This window comes from Mixophyes fleayi, chromosome 2, assembly GCF_038048845.1.
Source record: "Mixophyes fleayi isolate aMixFle1 chromosome 2, aMixFle1.hap1, whole genome shotgun sequence".
Classification (NCBI taxonomy): Eukaryota; Metazoa; Chordata; class Amphibia; order Anura; family Limnodynastidae; genus Mixophyes; species Mixophyes fleayi.
In genome coordinates this window covers 297754745-297777546 of record NC_134403.1, presented here as the reverse complement: position 1 = coordinate 297777546, position 22802 = coordinate 297754745, and the positions used below count along the sequence as shown (strand labels likewise).

At 38.4% G+C, this 22802-nt stretch overlaps 1 protein-coding gene across 1 annotated transcript in view; it reads left to right on the top strand.

The window, feature by feature from the left end:
• Positions 1-22802, top strand: part of TBL1X (transducin beta like 1 X-linked) — a 232472-nt gene that overhangs the window by 68496 nt on the left and 141174 nt on the right. Inside the window, exon 3 of the mRNA XM_075196467.1 lies at positions 15245-15324. The gene's annotated coding sequence lies outside the window, so the exon portion shown is untranslated. The remainder of the gene's footprint in view (positions 1-15244; positions 15325-22802) is intronic.

Below are 22802 nucleotides of genomic sequence, written 5' to 3'. Positions count from 1 at the left end.
GTGAATTGTCCTAGAAGTCAGAAACACGGAACAGCTCCTTTGTTCAAACCTCTTTGATAGCTCAAGTGAATAGCAGTGTTCATAATGCAATATACGTATTAATTATCTAACATGCTGGACATTGTGTTCCCCCAGCTAAAGTTCCTTTTCATTATGTAATGTGATAGCTACTGCCAGGTTCATAGAAAATTATACTTAATAGGATGATTTTATTAATTAGTCACACACCGGTAAAATAACACTTTGCTAAGGCAGCATTATTAGTTTACAAGAAAGTGACCTTTTGTTCTCTTGATATGATCGTGCTGCTAGATTTTATTGGCAATGTGGTACATTTGAAAATTGCTCATTGGTCTCCCTATTTATCTACAAGAGCTTTATAATAAATTGTACTTCCTGAAGGTCATGGTTACAACATCTATGCATATTAATGGTAGCTTGAAGATTACCAGAGTCTAATTCATGTTTGTTATGGGGAAATATTACCTCTACAAAATCATATTCCATATTATGATATGTAGTTTATCGGGGGTGCGCCACATGATTAAGCCAGCGCTGTATCTCCGCGGACAGCACAATGGTTAGCACAGCTCTTGGGGCTTCAGTTAGATTCTAACCAGGAGGCTATTGTTACAATTCTTACTACAATTTTTATTATCCTTTATTTATAAAGCGCTGACAAGTTATGCAGGGTTTTACAAATAACAAATAGTGTCAAAGAGAAGGTAAAGATGGCCCTGTCCATACGGGCTTAGATAATCTAAGCGGTGTGGGGAACACTTTATACATAGCATAGTGGAATAACAATTGTAGCTGCTGGTGGGCAATGTGCGCTACTTTAGGGCAGCAGCATTATCAATGGGCAATATTAAAGCAGCATTTGACATTTCTGTGCAGCTGCCGGAGGTGGTGAGGGGAACAATTAATACATTAGGTAGCAGAATAACAGTTGTAGCTGCTGGTAATAGAAATGTGTGTGGCTACTGGGAGGCAGAAGCATTACATTTTAAAGGCGCCATTGGCGAATGGCATTTCTGTGCAACTGCCGGAGGTGTGGTACGGTCTGAAGGAGAAGAGAGGGGGCAAAATGGAGTAATAAAACATGAAATAGTCATTGTTGAGATCTTAAAATAGCTGCTGCGATCCCTGACTGTCCTTCACCTTCATCTTAACTGAGCCTCCTCTTCTGTTTCTGGAGAATGCTGTCACGTGTGTGCTGCACAGGCACTCATGGTTATCCGCAAGCTTGGAGTAGCTGCGTGTCACCTGCTATTTTTTTAAAAAAATTTTTAGGCTCATGCTCACTGTTGGAAACAGAGCCAGGACATTTGTTCTACATGTTCGGACACAGCAGCTGCCAACAAGAAGTCAGTAGAGGTCATCAACCAAAGAACAGGGATAGCATTTATCCAGATGCAGATGTACCAGCATTACTAGGCCCTCACACCAATGCTATGGGGTCCAGTAATTTAGTGTTGTGATTCAAAGGTAAACAAAGAGAAACCGCTTTAGTGACATTGGGGCTAATGCAGACTGAGTTCAACTCCAGTACTATGTCTTGCATTCCGACACTTGAGTCCACTTGCACCCAGAGAGGATTAACGAGGATGGAAAGCACATTCTAATGTAGGTTGATTATTGTAAGGGCATGTTTGTGCAATTACAAACCAATGCAGACAGGGACATAGACGCCTACATATCTGTGCAAGCCATAATATTTGTGGGTGCTCATGGCAAGTTGCAAATAGCTGATTATGATGATGGTCGCTAGTAATAACAAACCACCTGTGCTCTGTGGGCACGGATAGGTGCTTTCTGTGGTGCACGTGCATATGTTATACTTTTCTTTGCACTTTAAGCAATTTTTTTTGCATATGTGAGATGGGGTGCTGTTTATTTTGTATTTGAGAGAATTTTGACATTTTATAGCTGCCTAATAGCGAATGTCTTGTTTACAGACAAAATAAATGGTTATAAACATGGCGCAAGTGTATGGGCCGTATGCCTTGTGTAAACCAGGTGCGTTGCTAATAGTGCACACCTGCATGTATCTTGCAGCTCTTCCTGTGCCTGCAATTGAGGATTTTTTTAGTGAACACAATTTGCATCTATGAATTGGGGCGCAATTACGGCCAACCACAAGAGGCCCATGATGTGCTTGTTATAAATAACGACATAATCATGTGATGTCATTGCAAACATGTCTGCCTGTATTGTAGAGGGTAAAACTTAGAGATGCGATAAAAATATGAGAGCACTTCAGTAAGGATGTTGCTGATTAGTTTTAGAAGTTCTTTTTCAAGCTTTGATCTAAATTATTTGACTTATTAATTATGTAATATTTTGTCAAAGATACAATATATAAACAGTGTTCAAAACATGTTGAACTAAACTACTCAGATTGAGTATGGGCCTTACACTCCTGTGTATCTGCTGAACGTGGATGGTGTGTTTACTCTGCATTTCTGTCATTCCTGTTTCCTGTGAACTGTGTTTCCTAAATTAGATCTGTATGGTCTGGAGTAAAGCTCCTTGTACTGTCAGAGATGGAGGAGGTAAGAGGAGGAAATTGCCTTCTAGATTGCATACAATGTCATTTTGTAGCTATGGTTATAAATATTTTCCTCCAAATAGCTGTAAAATATTTAAATGCAATATTCAATTAAAGGGGGTAGAAAAGGCAAATACATTATATTTTAAACTAATAGTTTTAAATAATATTAAACCTGCAAACTTTTTCCACAGCACTTAGTATTTCAGGAAATTGATTATTTGATCTTGTTGTTGTCAATGATATGTTCACTGATGAAATAATGCTAGTGAGGATGGGGAATAAATGCAAAGAGGAGGCCACAGACTGATAGTTAGATAGTGGAATAAACGAAGCCCCCAACAGCACAGAATGTGAGAAGATTGTGAGTTCAAATATAGCTCTATATTATATGACGTTCATGCATCATAACACAGGGAAATTGAAAGTGGTATAGACACAGAGTATTTACTATTTTCCTAGATTTCCAGGGACCTTTAACGTGCTCACCCTCTTTGGTCCCAAGGTGAAACATACTTGCTGCGTTGTATGGATGCTTGCAGAGCATGTATGTATATTTATTATATTGTTTACAAAATGTAATCCACTTTTAATTAGGATACAAAATGGAATAGTGACTAATAATATTATTTATATTGTGCAGGACACTCTCCTGTTATCAATGTCTCTAATAGAAAATCACATCAACATATTTTTTAATTTAAAATCTATTGTATTTTTTCTTAACTTAAAAGCTAATGTTTCTACAATAGATTTGAACAGCAGTTAGGTCTTAAATTAAACTGTGGTTTGCTCATGATTTGGGGCCAGTTCATCCCTGGTTCGACCTAAACTTTGAACTGTGCTTGGAATGGCAGACGGAAGCTGAATGCATGCGTTGAACGTGCTGGATGTGTGACGAACGTTGTGTATGTTCAATATTCACTTATTATGAGTACATTGAACTTGATTATAATGAATATTGTAGAGGTTTTAGTGATGAACACAGCAATAAACATCAACCATGGTCAGTTCTATCAGACTAGAGAAGTAAAATTTCACGCAAGTTTTTGAACTTTTGCATAGATTTGTCATACTAGGGTGAGAACAGGTTTCAAAATGGTTTGAATATTTCTAGCTATTTAATAATATTGATAATACTAAGTACCTATTTGTTTCATCATAGTAAAGTTTAAAGGCAATGGCTCTTAAGAGAAGCAAATGTCAAACACAACTGTCGAAGCTCTAGTAATTAAAAATTTAAAAATTAGAGAAAAAACAATTGTACAAAAAAGTTCCCACACAAAATCACTTACATTTCTAAGAGTTATATAAACATACATTTAAATTATACACAATTTTCATCACAATGCAATATTAATAAATAAAAGGAAAAGGAACAGGCTTTCACTATAGAACCTATTGGTGCAAAAATGGTGGCAATGGGTACTCGTGATACAACACATGCCATCTTATAGTCTCTGTGCCCACAAGATCCAGATCTTCTAAGGTCTCTTTACTGAGCATTTGACAGGGCAACAGCAGGGTAAAGGTGTAGCTGTCCTCCGGAGAGTAAAATATAACACCGAAAGTAATACCGAAATAATAACAAATTGCTATTATGTTAAAATAACATTATTTATAAACAATCTCTTTAGACTAAAGTATTCTTTACCACTACTCACAGCTCATTGAGCATCTTTGGTTTATTAAATAGAGGTGTTGAAATGTAAAAATATAATGTTCGTCCATGCTTGCCAATTTTAATCTCTGTAGTGTAGTGTGGGAAGAGGTGTGTAGGTATCTGATTAGTATGAAGTTCAGTTGGGTTCTATACAATTTGTGAGGATTCTGCCAGAACCGACAATGATGTTTGCCTTTTTTGTTATTTCTCATGGGTAACCCTCTCTCTGCCATGGGTCTATGCCAGAGATGTATCTCAGGAAGCCACACCATTTTTTTGCTTTTCCCCACTGCGTCAATTCCACCAGAAATAAGTTCACTTTTTTTTTTCACTTTATCCATCCACTCTTTATAATCCAGGAATGGGGGAGATGGGGGGAAGGTGGGGTGATACAGCTTTCATAGCTGAGTATTATATAGTAAATATCTTCTTTACTATATATATATGTAGGCAGGATACAGGGCAAAAAATGCACTTTTTTGGGATTCTTCTTTTTACAAAATTAATTCAATCCAAAATATATAATGTAATTTATTATAAAAAAAGAAAGTTCAGTTAAGATAACTGTTAAAGGAAAGTAATGTTTGCCAGCAGCTGAGTGTCTTAAGATTTCTACAATGTCTCATCTTTCCTCATTCCAACCATACCACTCCACCGGCAGTTGCACAGAAATGCCATTCGCCAATGGCTCCTTTAATATTTAATGCTTCTGCCTTACAGTAGCCACACACATTTTTATTACCAGCTGCTACAACTGTTATTCTGCTACCTTATGTAGTAATTGTTCCCCACCTCTCTTAGATTGTAAACTCGTATTGGACAGGGCCACCTTTATGTTCTGTTTCATGTTATTACATGTTATTTAATTGTGTCAACATACAGAGCTGCGTAGTATGCTGGCGCTTCATAAATAAAGGATAATAAAAATTAAAGATATGTATGAAAAGGGGCACATGCAAGACCTACTAGGGTACTATGCCCTGATATAAAAAATGCAAGTTGTTCAACTAATTTAGCAAAACCTGCAAATAAGAGAGCACATAAAACATAGAATCCTCCTATGCTCTTCTGCAAGCCAGCCAGAAAAGACTTCATTTAAAATCTGCACCAACATTATTATTAGCCCCTCTTCGTCTGTTTCAAGCAGAAAACACCAGGATCATGTCATTGGGACTTCCTGCTTGTGATTGGGAAATCATTATAATGCATGGGGATGCAATGTGTAGCCACTGTGACCTAGTGGTGATCGGCTGTTTGGAAGGAAACTCGACAGCTATTTAAATTTCACCCAGGTGCATCCAGTTTCTCAGAAACTAGTTAACCCACACCCTCACTTGCAAAATTCTCTAACTGGAAGTGTTAGGAAATCAAAGCTGAAATTACTGTACTTAGTAGTGTATTATATTCCTATAGTGTATTTGGATCTTTAGAAAGTCATCCATCCTATATACATGCTTAGGATTTGTAAAGTAAGCTATTTCATTATTGATTTTTGTTTAATGTACCTATTGGCTATTGTCCTCATAAGCATAAACAAAATGATCTAAATATTTTTGCAATGGAGACACTTTTTGCCAAATATTGTAAAAAAAATATATTTTTCTCTATTTTGTATCTTTCAGTTCTGTGCTTGTTTCCACATATGCACTGGGAAAGTGGATAACGATGCATGGAAACTAAGAGGGTTTAATTGTGCTTTCTATGCACATTTCAATTGATACGCTTTCATCAGTAGAATTTATTGTAACTTGTGAGCAATAGTTCTTATCATATTCCACGATTTTCAACACTACATTACGTTTAGAACGCGGTCATTAATGTATAAAATGCTGAAGAGCAGATAGGTGTAAGTGTGCCTTTAAGAATTATGTGAGATTTCTGAGGTAGTTGTGGTGTTTTCTGTCCTCCCTCCCTCACACACTAGCATGGGCTGATTGTGTTCCATTTCCTTCCTCTATCTCAATACGCATTGCAAAACTTGACCTTATCTGCACTGCTGTTCATTTTGTGCTGTGTTCATTTGTAAAAGACAAACAGTCATAGTTCTCTGTTTTCTGTTTTCAACCATTGCGTAATCTTTGTCCTGCAAGATGTCCAGCAACTACTGTATGTAATCATCTTATCAAATGAAGACAGGAAGAAATACAACAAATGGACTTTCTGTTTAAGAGGAAAACTAATTCTTACTGAACATGAAGATGTGATATTTAGTGGTCAACTAGGTTACTGGGCCAAGTCAAAATAATTTTCTGCTAGTTTACGTTTTGTAACTATTTCTCTGTCTGTAAAATATGTGGCATTGTTGTTGCTGGCAAATGTTCTGTAATATGGTTTATTATTTATTTGATTAGTTGGTGGTGGTGTTAGAAAGCTAGCAGGACTATTTTCATTTCCTTTACCACTATGACATTTCTTTGTATGGAGGATCAATCAGTGTACCAATGACATGCAAAGAAGATACCAATGTTTGAATACAAATGAATGGCATATTTAAATGCTGAGCAGATGCATCCAATAGTGGCCATTTGTGATGTGGCAGGGATTACACAATAAAAGAGTAAGATCCCTGTGACCTACCTTGTTTATATACTGTTTATACGTCATTGTTGTATACTGATTGTCTGTATTACTATATACAGATGGAGTATGGCTGTATTAGACATGTGTGATCAGACATCCTCCACACGACATGCCCTGGCTCTATTGTTACATACTGCTCCCTTGTTTAGCAAGTACAGTGTGGCAGAGTTAGAGGCAAACAGCACAATCGATGTGCCGAGTGGCAAGCTGCTTGTCAAAAACAAAAGTGCTCCATCGGTATAAGGCTTGTTATCCACAGGCGTTAGGAAAACGCTAGTGACACTCCATGTCAAACATGGTGGCAATCAGTGCTTGAATTTGTGTCACTGGAGGCCACTTCCTGGAACAATTTGCATTCACTTGCATTGAACATGGGTTAATGGGGCAAGTAAGCATCCAGTACGCATTGCCCTGCTGCTCCCAACTGCAACCACAAGTGGTTATAGGGTTTATTATAAAATGCAGAGAAGCATAGGCAAAAATAGTGGTAAAAAACAATTTTAAAAGGCTTCCAAAGTTCCAATCATGAAAATCCCTCAATCCCGTTAATTCACTCCATTATTTAATTAGCTAAGTTTTCTAAGTAGAGGGATACTAAATTTGTCTCCATTTATAACATACTAGTAGGTTAATTGGCTGCTTTCAAATTGACACTAGTCTCTCTCAGTCTGTGTGTGTGTATGTTAGGGAATTTAGACTGTAAGCTCCAATGGGGGAGGGACCGATGTGAATGAGTTCTCTGTACAGCACTGTGGAATTAGTGGCACTATATAAATCAATGGTGATGATGATTTATAAAGTATGTCATATAGTTATATAGCGGTGAAGCAATATAGGATTTAATTTATTTATGAATTTATTTTTATTTAACCAGGGAGGCCAGTGGCAGTTACAAGAAACTCCACTTGGTCTTACCTATTGCCAGCACTCGTAGATCCAGTGTAAACTCATTCTAATAGTAACCGGAACATCACCTTTTTTGCATCCAGATTGCCTGGAACAATCAGTACAGACTGGCGAAGGAGACCTGGATTCAGGTATTTGCTGCCTTTCTGAAGTCTGCATAACCCTGAGGGTATGTTCTAGTAATGCCATAATATGATGTCAAAGGATATGTAATTACTTTTATAATGCCGAAGTGTTCCATATTAGGAAAATACAGTGATCACTAGTAAATGCTGTATATCGGTGATCAAGGCGCCAGCAACCAAGCAATACAATTTCTGGCTCTGAGACTGGCCTCCCAGGCTTTCATATTAATGAGTCTTTATAAACAAAATTGCTGTTTATTAAGGCTACAAAAGGAAGAAGGGGTTAATCACATGGTGCTGCATTATATTTTACCATATCTCTTTGAAATACCAGATTTGTTACATTTTTAAGCTGCTTTGCGATTGTTTATGGCGAACAGTCCACCAATATAGTTATAGTTTCATGTGCAAAAACTTTGCCTACCACGTCTCCATTACATTCCCCTGGATTCATGCACTCACTGTAAAAAAAAAGTAAAAAAAAATAAAAAACATATATATTATCAAGAAAAGGAAATTACTTAAGCCATACCCAGTAGAACAGTGAGAGGCAACGTGAAATACCGGAGGGCCACATGAGCAGTCCTCCAACCTTCAAAGGGGCCATACAGAGGAAGAAGATGGAGTACACTCAGTCCTCCAGATATGCAGCATGACCTCCCTGCACTGTGCAGAGGAGATCACATGACTGGGAAGATGGCTGCACCCATTCTGATTAAGATCGGGGCCGCAGTTGAAGGCTCGGCAGGCCACTTATTGCCCACTGCTGCAGTATAGTGTTTCCAGCTGAATTATCTCACAGAACATTATTTTCTTACAAAGTACTTGAGTGCAAAATATAGACCAACAAACTGCTCACTTTCCTGACGTGGAGAGAAGAAACCTACCATTTACCTCTCTTCCTATGGATTTGAGAAGCCTTTGAAGCTGAACTTTTCTTAACTTCCTTTGCTTGTACTATTGCTGAATACAAAATCCATTTTTTTTTCAATCTTTCACGCACGGTCATAAGAATAAAATCGAGCGACATTGGCAGGTACTTTCAGGCAAGAGCATTTTTTTAAAATTAGCTACTAAAATATACTCCATGGAATTGATTATATAGAAATTATATTTTACTTCAGTGAATATAAGAAAATAATGAGAAAATCCAAGTCGCAGGTAAAAAATTATGAAAGAATAGATAGTTATTGACACATTAGGCGATAATAAATTAGATAAAAATGGGATGGGGGTGATGAGATGAAAGAAAAAGATTAGCAAAAAATACGTTTGTTGGGTAAATGAAGAGATGAGAGAATGGGAACTACATGGGCTAAATTCAGATTTGTTTGTTTTCATTTTCTAACTGTACTAGAAAAGATGACAGAATCTGATTGGCTGCTATGGATAAAATCACCCGTTTCGCAGTTACCCTTGCATCCATAAATGTCTTCCACTATATAAAGGGATAAGTGAATTTTTGGAATTTAGTGATTTTTGAGTTATTTGGGGACGTGTAGAGTTCACTGATAGTCAGTATTTTCTTACAGGCACAAAATCTGATCTCCAAAGTCTACCCAACCTGGTTGTAAAACTTGTTGATCTGTTTTCCACATATCACAAGTCCAATTATCTACAATCTGTGGCTATAGATTCCCTGTGCACAAATGTATATTTGCACAAACGTTGTATTGGAAAATATACTGTCATTCAATTCAAGATCTCTCGTCTCCCTGCAGACACTACTATGGGCTCCAACCCTAGTCCAACACTCTTTAAGTATCTCAAGTCTGCCAGTGCATTCTGTGGAAAATGCAGTTCCTTAATAGCCGAAATAAAAGAAAAAGACACACAGAGTTAATTTGTTTTTTCCATGTAGCACACAAATACTTGATAGCTTATTTGTACACTGAAATCTAAAGTTGATCTAACGCATGTCCTACCCCAACTATAAATCTGCCATCACGTTTTAAATTTACCTTCCCCTGCAATGTAACATGGTTTTGCCTTACTTGCTTAATTTTCCTTAGCTTTCCTTAATGAAGCAGGCACTGTGACTTAATACTTTGTGTTGAGCAAAACATTTTTTTTTTGTTTTAGTTAAGTGATTTGTTGTAATCGACAACATAATGCATTTTTATGTATTAGTTTGCTTTTTTTTAGTATTGGTAAATAAAAATTGCAATGCAAAACTATGATGATTCAGGGGCTCATGTTGAGTTGAGCGCAATTTGTTTTTGGTTTTGCATTTTGTGTTCAACTCAACATGAGCCCCTCAATGTGTAAATATGGTGCTGCTGGGTTTAGCAACTGCTTGAAATAAACTAATATTAGGAATATTGGTTGCAGATTAAAATATGTAAATGATGGTTCCATTAGTACACTTTAAGCAGAACATGGAATACTATTATGCGTTGTGTTCTAATCTATTTATCTTCTTTTTATTAAAGGTTGCACATGTTAGTAATTACACTAAATAATACTGAATGCAATTCAGCAGATGCATATTTATAACAGCTTTATGCAGCCTACCGTATCTCATATCCTCTGTCACAAAAGCCAGCAAGAGCAATTATCTATCTGGTGATAACAATTGTATAGTGGAGCCAAAACCTAATCTAAACACAGGCAATTTATTCTGTAACTGTAGATTAGATAGAAATGAATAAAGTATAAAACACAATACTGTTCTTTATTATTGTAAAGAAGAATAAAATGCATAAACCAATTCCCTCAAATACCTGCATGGATAAAAGTTTTTGCAATTAATATAATCCAGCGCTATACATGAGGTCATAGTTTCCAAGTGTCAGTTCCTGGTTGTTCAGATTTGCTTTTCTCTTACTAACAATTTTTGGGGGTTTACTCTTTTATTTATTCTATGAACATATAGTTGAACAAAGAGAATCAAGAAAGGAGAAGGACACATAATATAACTCCTCAGTACAAACTATACAATGTACAAATAAACATAAACAAAATATGCTGGGAAAAGGAAAAAAACAAACCTATTGCCTCGTTTACATTGCTGCCCAGCAATATTCCGGGTATATGAACCCAGGATATTGGCGAGTGACAGACCCCCCCACCCCAGCAAATTCCCGTGTCGACCGGGTTGACACTGAACCCAGGTCTGCCCGCATCCCCCTAGCAACATCATAAGAGGAGCTTTGATTGGCTCCTCTTATGATGTTATTTTTCTTTTTTTTTCTTTTTAAAAACCCTGGGTCTCACCGTTCATACTGGCATCTACCTGGGACTAACTCTGCAAAAGAAACAGAAATCCGACCCGGGTAGATGCAAGGGACCCGTTCATACTCAGATCGGACAATAACCCGGGTTTTTGAGGCAGTGTGAACGGGGTATTACAAACACAAAAGGATGTGGTCGCACACAGATACGGGACTAATCATCTATTGTTCATGATTTAGTATAATTTCCCAACTAAGATGGGGTGCACTCTTGTACATTAACAACTATAAGCAAAACAGTAGAGAGAGAGCAAAAGAGGCACTCCAGTCCCTCTACAAATGAAAATTAAATATAAAACTTCAATTTTATTTAATTCTATTAAAATATCAAAGAAAGCAGCGAAATAAGATTAAAAATGTATGTATTAAAATCCAAATAACACCCGACAGTGACATAAAGTATGCATCACAAGTAGAATATTAAAGAGCAGTTCAATCACCAATAGATATCCAATAACACTATTGGGTTGACAATCCGCTCATATATTACTGCATATATAGTCCCTACCTAGTTAGATGTATCTATGAGCGGGGGATATTGAATTGATTCCTAAATGTATATATATAGGTCAGTTCTGGATATGGATATAATAATTCCATGCGCATGCAAAAGAGAGACACTGTTATTAACGTTTAGTTAGTTTGATCCTCTTTATTAAGGTTTAGCTGGGATATTTAACATACTGCACTAGGATCCTGCAATTGTCAAAAATCGTGTATATTACACTATCAATATTTAGAAAGTAGATTGCAGTGTTATACATCCCATTCCTCCCTAAGAAATTTACTTGGCGTTCATTAGGTAGTCCATATCCTATAGTACGCATTAATGTGAGATAGTGCCATTCGTCCTGAGTTGACACACAATGATCTTATAGTGTCCCCCCAGGTATTCCCTCATTTCATAGGCAGATCTCATTTGACATGTGCGCATAATATTAACAGTAATGTAGTACCTCCAGCACATAAATGATTCTACATGTAGATTCAGGACTCTTGTCTCTGGCAAGAGATGCCGGAGTCAGAAGCCACTGTCGGGTGCTTGTGATGTCAGAAATGACGTCACATTCCCCCAACGTACGTTTCGCTCGTAGCTTTTTTAAAGAGTGCCTTTTTTGCTCTTTCTCTACTGTTTTGCTTATGAATGGGGTATTAGAAAGGTATGCCACCATCATTTTGAGCACTTCTTCACTAAAATTAATACAGTTGTACTGGTCATAAAACCCTTTGTGGTCATTTTTTTTGTTTTTGCTAATATTAACTTCTTTTTTTCTGCATGTCCTGATACACCAAGGCTAAGTGTGTAAAATAGTATATGATCAGCGACATAACAATAGGGATCAATTTTACCATAAATCACAGTTATGTTGGCAAGGCTAGTAATGTGATTTGGGAGTTTTTCTAAAATACAAATGCATATAATATTGTGGAGTGTTTCAGTTCCCTTTCTTTCTTTAGTGTAATTTTATATCCATATGTTTCATTGCTACTAACTACTATAGTTAGACAGAGATATCTATACCTCCCAACATTTAGGTAGGCGGCACTGTGAAGACGAGTGGTGGTGTAGTGGCCACATCATGATGGGGGCTTTTGAAGCGCTAGGCAGCCCCTTTCTTTCCCATCCTCAGGAGAAAGCTGTCCCGAATGGGATGGCAGAACCAATCCCTCAAATTGGGACTGTCCTGTCTAAATCGTTTGGGAGGTAAGGATATCGCCATCAGATATTCTTGGATAATATACTGATCACCATACATTACAAATATGTAATGGCCATTTTTACAAAAAGGTAGTGGAGAAATATGACACAGCTTCTAGTAATATTGAAAACACTGTATAGTACATGTGTAAAGTCCAACTATAGAACAATATGATACAAACCAGGGTCAATACAACATTAAATTCAAGTGCAATTTAATATAGCTGAAGGCTTCTTAATACACTTAAGACCTGATTCATGTCTGAGGCAACTTGGACATAAATTCCATATTTAATAAGAGCATGCAGCTTGTGCATAGTTCTACCTGTATTCAAATCCAAGCATATGATCAAGATATGTTACAATTTCAATATGGGTGGAAATACGCTCTGTCTAAACAATATTTGCCATACGTAGACACACAGACTGCAGTATGCGCACATGCGCATGTACAATAATGGTTTACATCAGAATGCATAAAACTTTTATTTTATCATAAATTAAAAAAAACAACTGTCAACAGTATAACAATGCAAATAAATAATTATTTAAAAAAAAAAAAAGTTTAAATACATTATTTACAGAAATATATAGATGTTTTCAACCCGTACAGTACATACACTGCATTTATATGATATATCTTAGTTGCTTATAGTTGTTCTGTGATAGCTTCTGACACGCATACATGTAATTTTTAATTCAAAGAATAGTCTGTGTCGGTTATCACTATCGCCCAACATTTACTCCTGCCCTGTAGTGGTTGTAACAGATACGGCTAAAAACAAGCATACTTATGATAAACACAGGATTTCAATCGGCTGCATCTGCGTGACTATGCCCTCACTGTACTTGCGCTACATTCGTCCGTCCCTTCCCCATTTTGTCTCTCCAGTTGTAAAGGGTCGTAAGTGTCCGATGTCTGCGGATATAATACTGCCTGCAATTGCGTTCGTTTGCGTAATGTCCGTTTCTGGGCATGCACAGTGCGCAAATGGACATTCATGTTCAAATGTATCAGGCCAATATTGTTTAAATTGTGTAAGCCCATGTACCATATATTATGTACATCATGGTGCACACTGGTAAACTAGCACAAGAGAGCCATACTTTTATATACCTGTTGCAGGTCCACAATATGATTCTCCTTGATCCACGCTAGCGATTACTAGCATCTGAGTAAAGTCCAAGCCCTCGCAACTTCATGCTGTTTTCTTTTTCTAAATAAAAGTACTCCAAAAGTAGTGTCGCTCAGGGAACAACCTGTGTGCAGTCCTTTCATTTTGGTGCTAAAGACCATTCACCATGCCCTGGCAACCTCCGTTTAAATGTGTCTTTATGTTAAACATTCTAAAGAATGTATGGAACCATAATCTGATTTTGTTTAGTAGCTTTCATCTACGTGCAAAAGAGTTGAGGCTAAATGATACAGTGAATAAACAATATATTTCTAAAATAGACAGGTGGGGTGCATGAGAAACTGTGTGATTAGTTTACTTGCATAAAAGCCATACATGGGATATTAATTAACATTATATTGTGGGACAAGTTCCCCCTACAAATACGCCTGTTAACATGAGTATCTGAAATTTCGGCCTACTCAACATCAACAGGCATCCAATGCTCAATGTTTGAGAGTGCTATTACTATGAATAAGCAGGAGAGGGTTAAATGCTGTAAGCATGTATGTCTTTTCCCTGCAATAGTTTTTGAGTTTAGTTCTTATTTTGTTTACTTTTGAGCTTTGAACCATTGATTTATAAATTATTGATATTTAAAGAATTTCAAGAATGGAGGAGAGAAAACATCTTCATGTACTCATCCACGCATCAATGATGAGCCGTTGGCGCTTCTGAAATAAATGCATTGTCAGCATTTGTTGCCTGATTGCTACTTTGTAGAAATTGTTATAGTTTACTGACCATGTTGCTGATTTTGATACACTGTTTGTAAAACATGACATTTTTGGATCGGGATAAATAATTTCCAAGTGCCAATCTAGCAAGGCTGCGTAAAAACACACAAAGGGGCATATTCAATTGTCAGCGGAAACGCAGAAAATCTCACGCTCCGCGCTTGCGGCTCCCTGAGCCGAAATCCGGCTAACTATTACCGTAATAACGCCGTAATAACGGTATTAGTTTTAACGCGACGGGGAATCGGAAGAATTGAATATGCCCCAATATGTTGGTTGTGCTTAGGCTTACCAGATTGGCCATGTAAATACAGACATGTATGAAGTATTTATGCAGTATGCTTTCACTGCAATTAGTTCTGGTGATTTCAGTTTGTATTATGTGAGCATGCAGTTTACATGTGACCTCATCGCCACACAGCATGTGTAAATCATATGTGTATGGGTTTACATGGCTGATCTGGAAACTAAACTATTCCACAAACTTAAAAAAATATAAAAACATAAAAAATGATATGTGTAAATGTGTTCTTGGTTGTTTCAAAAATAACTTGAATGTTTACCTTTGTTCGTAGGTAACAGATGCTTGGAAACTGGCTGTGATAAAGAATCAGAAAAAAATAAAAAGCGTGGATTGGCTACATTCACCCCCAGTGTAAGTGGAATGTTTTCTTTGTTGTCAAATGCTGTTGTAGGTTTCCATCTGGATTGTATGCTATAAGGTGACATTACTAGATTGTATTTGTCACCTTATGACATCAGTAAAATGTGTGCTGTTTTCATTCTGTTAGACATCACCAGGGTTGGTTTCATATTATGGAAAATTAGTTTTGCCCTCTGCTCCCAGCTTTAATAAGGTTTGGACCAGGACTCTGCTAATTTTCAGTGTCCCAGTGGTTGAACTGATAAACTGAGATACTTTTTAAGTTACTAATGTGATTTAGCTTTTAAAGCAGCAACCCCATGAATCACTATGGCAGACTTACCATGCTTCTTTGGATTGTTTCTGTGGGCAGCTCTTAATGATTTTCCACAGTGTCATGTGATGACCATGGCAACCACAGTCACATGGCAATCCACCCCATTCTCCACCCCCCTCTGCCTTCTCATAACATTCTGAGAGTGAGTGTGAGTGCGTGTTACTGGCAGCCATGCAGGAATGCCCTCCAGAGAGATTTTGAAGTTAGAATATTTTATAGACTTTGCGCTGTTGCAAATTTACTGCATTTGTCCCCTTTCTAGCTCTGGCTCTCAGAGAGACAATCTGTGTCTGAGTAGCTGTAATAGTGCAGGCTGCTTTGGCCTTTCCTACAATAATAAATGTTAGGTTCTTTTGCAATTGGATCTAAAATATGAGTTTAAGTTTTTCTTCTATATTAGAATGCAGATTGGACTGCACATGTTGTTTGGAGACTTAGAAAGTGACTCAGAGATTCTTGGAAAGTAGAACGTCAAAGAATGTGGTTGCACATTTCTTTCTTTAATTCCATTTATAACCATTAACATTTTGAAACCGACTTTCTGTTTTTTCCTTATTTTATTTTAAATTACAAAGCCAGGAAATTAAAGATACTTGATAGTGGAAAATAACCTGGCATATACAATATTATAAGTCTTATGCAAATAAAAATGAGAATTATCATTAGCTGTGCTAGGTATTCAAATTTCAAGCTTGGATACAACAAAATGATTTAAAACTATCCCACTAAGGGCAATTAAAAAACTGCTTTGGAGCCAGATGAGTATTGAGAAGGTCGCCAGTAACAGCGCCAATTACATAAATAGGTTTATTCACTTTAAATTTCCTTGTTTTTTCCATTTAACTTTTAAGGCTTGAATTTAATAGCAGGATTATTATTGAATGTGTAGTATTTCAAAGGCACAGTCTATTTTTTATTTTGTTACAGTCATTGAAAATTTAAGACTGTCTAATACCACATTCACAATGACCTAAAAACCCGGGATATTGCCGGGGTGAGCCCCGACGACCCGGGTCGCTAGGTTTCGCCTTACTGTCTCCTTATGGTCACTGTCAGTTTCCTCATCTGCTGACCCGTAGTGCACATCCCAGGCCTTCAGCGTCTTTTTCATTTTGCGCCTTGTCGCTGTATAAGGAATTTCTAACTTCTTCATTTGGCACAGTATCTCGAGGTCTGACTTTTTACTGTACTTAGACATTCTGTGCGTTCTCCTGGCTGCAGTTATTCCTCTCCTGAATAACTCTACTCTCCTGACTGGTGCACGAAAAGCCGCCTGGAGTTATCCCACCACTTGCCACCAGAAATCTGTGACAGGGTGAACCGCCTATGCCACTCTGTCTGTTGTTGCTGGGAACCGGCTGGGATTACTTTGCCACCGTTCCCTTTCGTTGTCCCAAATGCGCCTTCTAACCGCAATAGGAGGGGCTTAAAAATGCTGCCACCACTGGACTCTTTACCAGCATTCAGTAACGGATTCCTTCTGGATAACTGTCACTGCTAAGGTACCCCCTTGCTGGTACATCTGGGCTGGTACCCCTGACCGCTCACTATGGATCAGGGTTGCTGTGGATGGATCCCCCTGGCCTATCACACTGGCCAGAGCTGCTAGGTAGCGGGCAGAGCGGTGTTGCTGGGAAGGTAGGTCCAAACCTCAGACAGCCGGAAACGGATTTGATTTTGAGTCTAATCTGTAGGTCACAGGATTTTCAGCTTGGAAGACGTTTTCAAGCAGGTCTTTGAAGCAAGTGATGTTTATTTGCGGTCACACTGATTGAAGGTACCAGTGATCAGGTCAGATGGAACAAGAATGATGATACATTTTAGTGTAAAATGTCTCTTTTTTTATACAGTTTGGACACAGGGTAAGCCAGTCCCCCTGAGGTTTGAGTTATTTTTAGTATCAGGATACGTTATATGTTTCCCAAACATGGATTTACATGCAATGCAAAGCTAACAATATTTACACTACTCTGTTATGTGCTAAAACTTGATTCTTGCATTATCTGAAATGAAGTCACGCCAGACAGCCAGGAAGCGGCCCAATGCTGGGTATACAGGCTAAACAGGTGTTTGTCACTTCACATAAATACTTACTTAGCATTTCCTGCTATCAGCAAAGAGACTTCCTCTTGCAAAGTTACAAACCCAAACAAAGACACTTCCATACAAAACACATCCCAATGTAACACCATAAGGGCATTTCAAATTATTCATTGGTGCCTGCACCTCTGATTGAAATAAATTTCTGCAATACATTATTTCTACATGATCGAGCCACAAATAAGTAATTTATAAGTGATCCAGTCATACTACCATACGTCATTTATCAGGTTCCTCAGACACGGCAGAAGGAAAGGCACAGTGACCCAACTTCTATTTTTGTGTGGCTTTTAGTGCTGTGTCGTGTTTGTGGCTTCATAAAGGAAGCCTGCACATCCATGTCTATTTTCTTAGAATGTCCAGGTAGCTCCTGGACACCCGTGAAGGTCTGAATTCTACCGGATGGTGAGATTTGTGTAGCCCCGTCCACTGAAGTGGAATCACGTGATTCACCAAAAGCCACCTATCCTGTCTTTTGTAGACCTGCCCTCTTTGTCTTCTGGAGGACAGGTCTACAAACTTGTCAATTGTGAGCTAATGTTAAAGACATATGTCACTTTTCCTGTGACTTCATATTATCGTAAATATACACCTCTTAATTAATTAATTAATATATTGCCAGTATAAACATGTTCTATTTCAGAATTAAATAGAAATACATGGTTTGGTAGAAACATGGCCTGGTGTATATTTTTAATCAGTTGTCTTTTCAAACTAATTTTTGTAATAATGTGCCCTGAATTTTACATTTGGCACTCGTACACCTAATTGTCTCCCGGATGCAAGACAATGAGCACACCCACATAATCATCTTAGGAACTGCCCCTGTAAAAACACTTTTGATATGCATGCTGGTCTGTCACAAGTGTGCATAATGGAAACCGTAAATTCATCACTTCAAACTTTGACCTACTGTGATTGAATGCATTTCATCCAATGTTCTATAAACATATTTGTGATCTGCCTAGTGAAGACAGTTCTGATGTACACTCACACTCATATTTTATTTATTTTTAGTAAGATAAATGTGGCTAAACCAGTGGATCCCAAATTTTCTCAGTTCGTGGCACCCTTAGGGCCTCCATAATTTTTTCAAGGCATCCCTAAGTCAAAATAATTACCAAGTAGTCCCCCACCTTGATTGCCACAGTCCCTGGTCGCGGCACCCCTGTGAGATCGCCGCGGCACCCCAGGGAGCCACGGCGCACAGTTTGGGAACCACTGGGCTAAACCAAGAAAACCTGAAAAGTGTAATATTGCTTTGAGGTGACAACCATCCTTGTTTTCAGCGAGACTAACAAACCCACTTTTACAGGGCTGTTCCAAAAACAGGAATGAAACCGTGCTTTGGGCATTCTCTTTTTTTATATGTGAGGTGAACAATTTAGCACTTTTGAGCAAATACAAATGCACATCCTTATGCTTTGTTGTTAGTAAAATACCTTTATTATTAGTGCATCTCTGCGTTAATCCATACTTGCCAACTTTGGCAGCAAGATTTCCAGGAGAGGAAGTCTCGCTGTTGCGTCGTGGGGGCGTGGCCACGCAAATCGCATCATTAGGCCCCACCCCTCTGTCAAACTTTACCATTTTTGGCCTATTACAACAGGCCAAAAACTATCAAATTCCATACACTTACATTTTCCATAACGACACTTCTAAATTTCCACTTTGACCAATGTCCTTACTAGTTAAATAAAAAGCAATAAAATAAAATAAGATATCCCCCACCAAAATAAACACTACCAGTGCTATAGCCTTGTCTGATTACCACTTAACGAGTGGGCAACAAGCATGGGATCCCTCTGAAAAAGCAACAACTTGCACCAGATTGAGCTGGTCACACTATTACAGGGAGACCAGTAGCAATCCCAGACTGGTCACCAGGGGATGGAATTCTTTGTAGTCTGCCCAGGCCATGGCACTGATTTACTTATTTTAGGGCAGCCACAACCATCAAGTTGACGATGATAGCTCCTATATATTTACACTGGTCTCATCAAGATACACTTAGAAGGAAATGACTAAGCCGCAGTTGTGTATGTGGTTGAGGTTTTCAGATCCAAACTACAGGATTTGCTGTCCTGTGGTTTGGAGACTGAAAACTTGAACCTTATCTGCTGTGTTGCTGCTTGCAAACCTATCCAAACTGCATGATAAAACTGGATGTGCTCAGCATTGGTCTTATAGAAAATGGAGGGGGTAAGTATGCATTGGTGCACATGTGGATGCTGGCACCAGGGCCGGATTAACCCGAGGTCTAACTGGGCTACAGCCCAGGGGCCTCGGGCATCCAGGGGGCCCTTAACAGAGCTCAACAGCATTATTGATTGGGCCGGGAGCGCCACCGGCCCGATCAGTGCTGCTGAGCACTGTCACTGCTGTCATTCCGCGGTGCTCAGTAATCTCCTTACTGAGGTGATCTTGTGAGAGTGTCTCCTCAGTAAGGATCTAACAGCACGCTGCGGAAGGACAACAGTGACAGGAGAAGGTAAGCGCTTGGGGGAGGGGCTGCTGGCTAACAGGGAGGGGGGCTCACGGAAGGGGGGGGGCGGCAGGCGATTAACAGTGATCGGCCTAACGGGGGAATGGGGGCCCCCTTAGCCCAGTGGCCTCCATTCCCTTAATCCGGCCCTGGCTGGCACTTGTAGTGCCACAGGTGTGTGTACTCTATGTTGAGAGTATTTCCATAGTATTTACAGGCCAGGGGTGCCAGGAGAGGTCCAGTGCTCATCAGCATTGGGCTGTACTCTCTAGGTGCAGGGGGCTTAATCACTGCCCCCTCACCACCCACAGGTCTGGACCTAATGCTCGGTAGAACTTGTAGAAAATGAAAGGGAGGGTTTTTGTTTTTTTCTATTTAAAATCTTTACTTAGTATTTTTTGTTCTGACTGGCAAGATAGCTATTTTGCTTGTCTGAACTATGCCCATATTATTTTTACTAATGAGCAGCAGTTTGGGAAACTGCAGCTTAATGCCATTTCCCGTACATATTGGTTTTGATTGATGCTCTTTGATGAGTATTTTGTCCTTTAGTAAATTGCATGGTTTACCAACTACACGTCAGAGCGTAGAAAAATCTGTAATTTTCTCAAACACCAAGTTAGTAAATCTCCCTCTTAGATTGTGTGTAGTGTACGTGAAAAATAATCTCTAATTTTTGTAAACATATATTAAAAATTACCTTTTAACTCATCAAATCACTGTGTACTTTTGAGTATTGTTTATTCCCTACTATGTGCTGCATGACATTTGCTTATTGTGAAGGAAAAGTGGCTTCTTATTCTCTATAAAACTGTACATAAACAATTAAAATATGACTGGGAAATGTGCAAGTACATGAGAGTCTATGTCAGTCACCCCACAGGGAAAATGAGCCGAGTACAAACAGCACAGGCAAGCAACATCACAAGAGGTTTTTCCCCTCCATACTCTTTGCCTTAGGGATATGCTGTACAGGCTTATTAATAGAATTGCTGCACTGCAATACTGTGGATGGAAGAGACAAGAGTCAGAAGATAAGCTAGTTATTCTATTAACTCATTCGCTGTGGAAGAAGACCGAGACATGGAAGAGTATGCTGATTTTTCAAGTTGATGAAAGCAGACTTAATAAAATTATAGCCACTATGCAGATATACTGTTTATTGAGAATAAATAAATAAATAATGAGTAGCCACCAATTATCTTATGTGCTTTTGTCCAAATTGAAAACTATAATTTCCTCATATGTGAGCCCTAACAACCAAAGTGGCACATGGAATGTACTGAAGCAACTTGCTTCCTGCAACCAATAAATTCATTTTGGGATGAGAGAGCTCTATATATTACTCCTGTGTTATAAGACTAGCTGTGTAATTGATATTGGGTAATCCCAATCAGCTGTCGAAAGAGTACTGTACAGTATTAGTCAAGAGCTCTGGGGTAATTAAAATCTGCAATGAAGGAGTATTGTATAGTAAAGGAACTCATTCACAAAAAAACATATTTGTTAATATCCATATTTGGGCAGAACGGTGGCTAAGTAGTTAGCACTTCTGCCTCACAGCACTGGGATCATTAGTTCAATTCCTGACCATGGCCTTATCTCTGTGGAGTTTGTATGTTTTCCCCGTGTTTGCATGGGTTTCCTCCGGGTGCTCCGGTTTCCTCCCACACTCCAAAAACATACTAATAGGTTAATTGGCTGCTATCAAATAGACCCTAGTCTCTCTCTCTCTCTCTCTCTCTGTCTGTCTGTTTGTCTGTGTGTGTATGTTAGGGAATTTAGACTGTAAGCTCCAATGGGGCAGGGACTGATGTGAATGAGTTGTCTGTACAGCGCTGCGGAATCAGTGGCGCTGTATAAATAAATGGTGATGATGATGATATTTGTGTGTCTTCACAAATAGCACATATAAAGATTATTGTGTGTAATCTATGTAATGGAGGGATTGCTAGACTGTATATATGTAATCAATTGAAGGTGATGGGTTCATTTTGTATTGTAATGAACTTAGGTCCAGGGGTTTGTTTTGTCTTCTAATGAATTTAGGATAAGTGGTTTGCATATTAAATTAGAACACACAGTGAGCAGTTTATGTTTTGCTGAAGTAAAATTGGATTGAGCAGCACCCAAACCAAAAGTAACCTCGTAGGGATAAGTAATGGCAATGGTCAATCAAAGCAATGTGCTAAAGATTCTGAGGAGTCTCACTGCTCCCGAGCCAGTGCTGGTACTCTCTATGCATGCTTGAGCCAGATTCCCCGCTCTGGCACAGATTCTACAAAAAAAAATTAAAGTTAAAAAATAAGATAAAGATATTAGAAAAAATGTTAAATAATAAATTTACAAGAAAAAAGCAATAAAAAATATTTTAATAATAAAGCATTTTTTCATATGGGGAGACCCTGCAAATGCCATCCTGAGATGTGTTCACGGCTGCATTAACTTCGGTACATGGGGAGAAAGCCAAACCTGTGAAAAATCCCCTTTTCGCAAGGATTTAGAGTTTACCTCCCTTTAATAAATAGACCCCTAAATGTTCATCGAGGAACATATGAATAGAAGTGA